The sequence below is a fragment of the Thermobia domestica genome, chromosome 15 (assembly GCF_964235325.1).
Source record: "Thermobia domestica chromosome 15, izTheDome1.hap1.1, whole genome shotgun sequence".
NCBI lineage: Eukaryota > Metazoa > Arthropoda > Insecta > Zygentoma > Lepismatidae > Thermobia > Thermobia domestica.
The window spans coordinates 161,936,895-161,942,894 of record NC_137468.1 but is presented as its reverse complement, the minus strand read 5'-3'; the positions used below and the strand labels follow the sequence as shown (position 1 = coordinate 161,942,894).

Sequence of the window (6,000 nt, the reverse complement as noted above, 5' to 3'; positions counted from 1 at the left end):
TTCTCAAGGGCGCCTTACGTAAAGGGCGCACTGTACCCTTCACGGGTTCTTTATCAATAACAACTTTATTTATAATGCGATGTTTCGGAGGGCGCACCGGGACATGTCCAGGTGGGCTAGCACGGGCCTGCTTCAAGTTTCCTATTTGTTATATTAACCACCGATATTCTTCCTTTTTTTGGACAAACACTTCAAGTTACTAAGGGACATCATCCTTTTGTGGCCCCTGATTTCCACTCGTACTTTGATTTCATATTTTTTGGCCGTGGTGCTGTTTTTACCCGGGTCCTTTCGAGCTACGTCCCTTTTGACGTGGGGCCGTTTTCACTCATACCCTTCTGTCTTTGCCTTTTGCCTGGGCCCTTCAGACATTGAATCATTCAATTCAGCTATTTTACCTTTGATTATTTAAAATAGAGATTACTTTAACATTGATTCTGTAGCATTTGCTATTTGGTTTCTTTGCATAAGAGTATGAAAAAATGTAAAATCGGACGAAGAGACTATCAAATTATTTATTATGTAGGCTTAATTGTTAGTGACAAGATTGAATTTTATCGAGCAAAAATTCGAAGAAAACAGAGGCGAATTTCACGAGCATTATTCAAATTGTTAGTAAATGTGAGATAGTTGTCGTTAATATTAACAGAAGACAATTGAAAGCTGGACTTCTGACTGATAGATAAAGATCACGGTTACTCGAAGTTACTAAAAAATAGACAATAAATTTAGGTATATTTCTGATTATAGCCTTTGTATGCTAAATTGTTAAGCCAAAATTCAATCTTGAAATTTCGCCTTTCTGTAGTTGCTGGTTGGTTTGTATTATCTATTCCATCTAATAGTGCTTGCTTTGCTTGTTAGGTAGAATAATCCTTGCACTGACTGAGAAATATTGGAAACAATGACGTAATTGTACATTATTAGTTTAGAAGCAAACGTAATATGGAATGCTAATGTTACTATTCACGGTTTAAACCAATTTAATAGTTAGTTGTAGTTGTCTGTTACTTGTAGACAAAGTGAAGACTGTACAGAGGAACTGCTATCAATGTAGTTCTTCGGTTCTACATTGACAGTTGTTTCCAATACTTATTAGGTGAATGATACAGAGGGTAACGGTAATTTATTATTATTATTATTATTATTATTATTATTATTATTATTATTATTATTATTATTATTATTGACCGAGCGAAGTAGCTGAAGTGGTAGAGCGTTGGCTTCGCATTCGGAAGGTCGCGGGTTCGATTCCCGCTGCCGACCATCCTGACTGGGGTTTTCCTCAGTCCTACCAGGCAAATGCCGGGATGGTATCTACTAAACAGGCCCTGGCCGATACCTTCCCAAAATCCTTTCCATTGTTGTTGTCCATATCCAGTGTAAAATGGCCTCTGAGCTGTATCTGGTGATTGTTAAATAAAATAAATTATTATTATTGTGTAGAATAACTTACTTCAAATCATATCGGATAGTAGATATAAGAATGAAAGGAATAAGAGTTTTTTTTTTCAAATATCATAAGAAGTACATATAATTATTTCTAGTAAGCTTAGTTGAATGTCGGTTAAGGCTGGTTGCCACGTAAAATGAATCTTGTAGCTGTCATAAAAAAATCTTGAAACCCTACCATATTTCACCATAGTCTTGAAAGAAACACACTTTTTTTTTCATCTCGCAAGGAACTGAACCACATGCAATTTTCTGGGACGTCTTGCTTGCTACCTGCTATCGCCCTCCCGCTGACATAAAGGAAAAAACAGTTTTGCCGCTTACGAAACAACGGATTTTTTTTGGACAGGGAGGGGAAGTGCGTCATAATACATGTTTTTAACGAGGTTCATTGTTTGTCCACTAGAGTGCAGTGCTCCATGTGTGGAGACAGGGGTGCCCACAAGGGGGGCTATGACGCAAACTGCGTCATTGAAATATTTGGGGGGGGGTAAAAATCTATATAAATATGCTTGAGGGTGTGTAAAAATTAATCGAAAAGATTTTTTCCCATGGAAGAACACCTACGGATAGACAATTGAGGGGGGTGCGTCATGTATATAAGGGGGGTGGGCACCACTGTGTGGAGATACCTTTCTTGCTTTCAGGAAGTTGTAACACCTAAACAGTTCGGATACCTTAGTGTGTTAAGGGTGCGAAATCATAACAGTTGAAGTGAGGGGGGACAAGAAAAATAAAAAAAAATCTTCGCACTGAAATTTCACATGTTTAAACTTCTTAATTATTCAACTATGCAAGATTAGGAGGGGTATGTTTAGTATAAGGGGTCCAAAAGCACGTAAAAAACACAAAATTTACAGGAGAAATGAGTGATGCAAGTACTTAGACGTAACATAACGTAACCAAATCTAGCCTAACCTAACATAAACTAACGTAAGCTAACCTGAACTAACCTAAACTAATGTAATATTAGTAGAAATAAGCGACGTTCTATCATTTTTTGGAAAATTATGCGGGACTCCTACACTAATATAACATAAACTAAACTAACCTAACCTAACTTAAACTAGCCTAACCTAACTTAAACTAACCAACCCTACCCTAAACTAACCGAATGTGAACAGAAATTGCCACAATTGTAACATTTTTTAGAGAAAAGAGCTGGACCCCTTCTGCTAAACATAGGCCGATTAGGATAGGGATATCGTTAACAACTAGTTCATCCCTAAATAGGGTTGTTGCTAGACACTTTCTATTTCAAGTGTGCCCTCGAAAAAAATGCGAAACATTCTTCGGCCTCATCCCCGCTGACCTCCTACGGAGAAAACCTTGCTTTTGCTTTGGGGAAAGAACCCTGTCCGCATCCAACTATTGAAAGATCTCGGCCACAGCAACTTGCATCTCTTTCGAGGGAGGTACGGGAAAAAACACGCATTGACAGCAGCGCCAGCATGGGAACACTTGAAATACAAAGGCTGTAGAGCAGAGGCGTACCCGTGGGGGAACCACCGGGTCCGGACCCCTCTCCCCAGAATTTCATAACTTTACATATATTTGTACAGTTTCTTAAAAAAACTATACTTGTTTAGCAAGCGGAAAATTTTATATGGACTAAAGATTTGATCCTACTCATCATCTGTACTATTTCTGTTCTGATAAAAACAGTCTAACTTTCTCGTTTTTCGTGAAACTATAGTGTTAGTACTTAAACATTGCTTATCTTTTATTTCTGGTTGTTAAATAACACCCATTCGATGCATAGTGTGTTGTATTATTACATCCTCATAAAATAAATCTGGATGTACTCTGAGTCATCTGTTTAATCTTAGTCATTACAGTAGGATATCTTCTGCTTCAAGCCTATAGTACTTTTGTTTCGCTTATATGTATTTATATATTTAATCGGGTCACGAATTTAGTAGTCAATTCACTGTATCAGTTTCTTTTAGCCGCTGTATAAGCATATCTATGCGGAAAAATCCATGTTTCCTGACCACTGTGCAATCACAAAACATAATGACAGAGGCCGATTATTGCAACTTTCAGGTAGAATTTACTGATTAGGCATGGGCGCGAGACGCGAGAACGCGAGAAGTCTCGTCTCGTCTCGTCTCGCAAACGAGACGAGAACGCGAGACGAGACTTATAATATTTTGCGAGACGAGAACGCGAGACGAGACCTGATATCTTTTGCGAGACGAGAACGCGAGACGAGACTTAAACAAGTCTCACGCGAGAAGTCTCGCGAGACTTCTCGCGGTCTCGCATAGTTTACATTTGTGATATTGATATGGTATTCTTTTGCAAGTACCATCATACATATTGAAGAGAAGATAGTTAATAATGTCAGGATCAAGTTTTGTAATAAACATGGGTGTACCGACAGTAGAGCGCCAGCAAAGAGAGTGATGGCAAAAGAGCGACGACCAGGAGAGCGTTAGCCAAGAGATCGACGGGTCAAAAGGCGACGCACAAAGAAAGCGACAGCCAGGAGAGCGACCGTCCAAAAGGGCGACACACAGAGATCGATAAAATATGGATCAAATGCTTGAAACGTGGTCATAATTCAAAATCAGTAAAAATGGACAAAAATTGCTATAATGAGGCTTTTGATCTTGTTAATTATCAATTTGACATCAAATAAAAAAAAATGGAGGACCAAATTTGGAAAAAGTAAAATTGGCGAACTGGACTTGGTACATTGGTGCATTTGACTTTGTTGATTACAAACTTAACACTTAAAGACCCGGAGGGGATTTAAATGTAAAAACGCTTGGATCCCGGCCATTTTAAATGTATTTTTAAAATTTTGTTACTCAGAAACTACACTTTTAAAGTGAATGAAACTTTCAGATTCAATCAAATAAAAATGTACTAATACAACAGAAAAGCAGTAATGCACTTAGCATTGTTACCGTTGAATACACAGTGTTGCAAACTTTAAGGGATATTTTTTGTATGTTGGAAATCCAATCGAAAGGTGCATTGTCCGACAATTTCGTGTAAATTGCGAACGACCATACAACTAAATATAAATAAGTTTAAATATACACTACATATCACAATATGTCACCCCGCCCCCTCCTCTCCCTTTTGGTGACATGTTAGGTGCGAGGACGTTTAGAAGCGCGGCGCGATGGTTGAGAACTAGTGCTAGGAACAGCATCGAGTGTTGTTTTCGTGTTACTGTCGGAAGATTCTAGTTGTTCTAATATTGTAGCAATGTCTAAATATTAGATTCATCGTCCGTTTCAAAAGAATCGGAGTCGCTATCATCTATTATTTCCGTAATTTCTCCGGGCAAAAATACGCCACTATCATAAGAACCACGACTTGTTGCGGTGGTGTTCATGGCCAAAAGCTCAACTAAAAAGAGAAAGTGAACCCTAAGCAAATTACAAGAAGGATGTTGAAACAACCACATACACTTCTACTGGCATATAAGACAGGAGAGAAAAATAACTGCATGATTTTTTTTCCTTCTGAGTACTCATATCTTTTTGGGGAATATACATTTGACACAGCATGTCATATAAATCTACGCAGTACGTGACCTGTTGGCATGAAGGTGATAAATATTAGTGAAAAGTAAACAGAAGGGACTAGCTGTATGAAGCTGTTGGCTTCTTTCGTCAACTGCGTGTTGAAGTGCGGGAACTGACCTTGATGGCTGCACGGCAACTAAAGTTGTCTCCGGGACTGAACGCCTCGTAACAAGAGGGCAACTATAGTTGTCCATGGGTCTTTAAGTGTTAATAATTTGACATTAAAATTTAAAAATTCAAAATGGCGGATCCATATAGCGGACTATGTTTGAAAAAGTTTGAGATTCGAGAGGGAAAGATACTTTGTCTACTTCAATAGCTAGGACAGAGTCAATCTACCAGTCATTTATTAATTAAAATATAACTTAATGAAGTCATTTTAATTTTTCAGTTAAATAATTGTTCTTCTCCCCCTTATTTTTCGAAACCTTAGTCCTCAACCATATAGAATCATTCCACTTGAAAGCGAAAAATCGAGCAAGACGGTCGATTATGTGAATGATAATAACCAGAAATATATATATAAAGTTCTAAACCGTGTGGAACAAAAAGGCACAGTGGAATACTAACAATATTTTGATTCCGGCAAGAAATATGCTTCCTCCACAAGTGGTGAAAATTTCAATTTGTATTTAGACTTACTTCTGTCCCGGCATGTGTTTACGTGGCTGCACGTTCCTTGCTGCTTCACGTTCCTTAGCAGCTGTAAAATTCCACAAAAACATTCTTGTAAACAAAGTCCGGGCGTAAAAAGGAATGCAATCACAAACGAGAGTCGAGTTTTTCTGTTTTCACTCCTTTTAGTAGACTCAGTTCACGATTGTTTGTAATTGCTTGCAAAATTTAATTTTGTTTGTAGCGGTTTCAGACCCTGGAATGCAGACAACACAACAATCTTGATGTAGCGTTGGAGCTTCAAAAGGCTGTAATGGTCACATCTGTTTTGGAGATTGATATGTATTGCTTTCTTTTCTTTTCTTTCTTTCTTTCTTTCTTCTTCTTT

The 6,000-nt window shown here is 38.0% G+C and overlaps 1 protein-coding gene across 1 annotated transcript in view; it reads left to right on the top strand.

Annotated features, from left to right (window-relative positions):
* Positions 1 to 606: 606 nt before the first annotated feature.
* The window catches only part of LOC145671324 (uncharacterized), a 78,638-nt gene continuing 73,244 nt past the window's right edge, over positions 607 to 6,000 (top strand). Inside the window, exon 1 of the mRNA XM_081740325.1 lies at positions 607 to 732. The gene's annotated coding sequence lies outside the window, so the exon portion shown is untranslated. The remainder of the gene's footprint in view (positions 733 to 6,000) is intronic.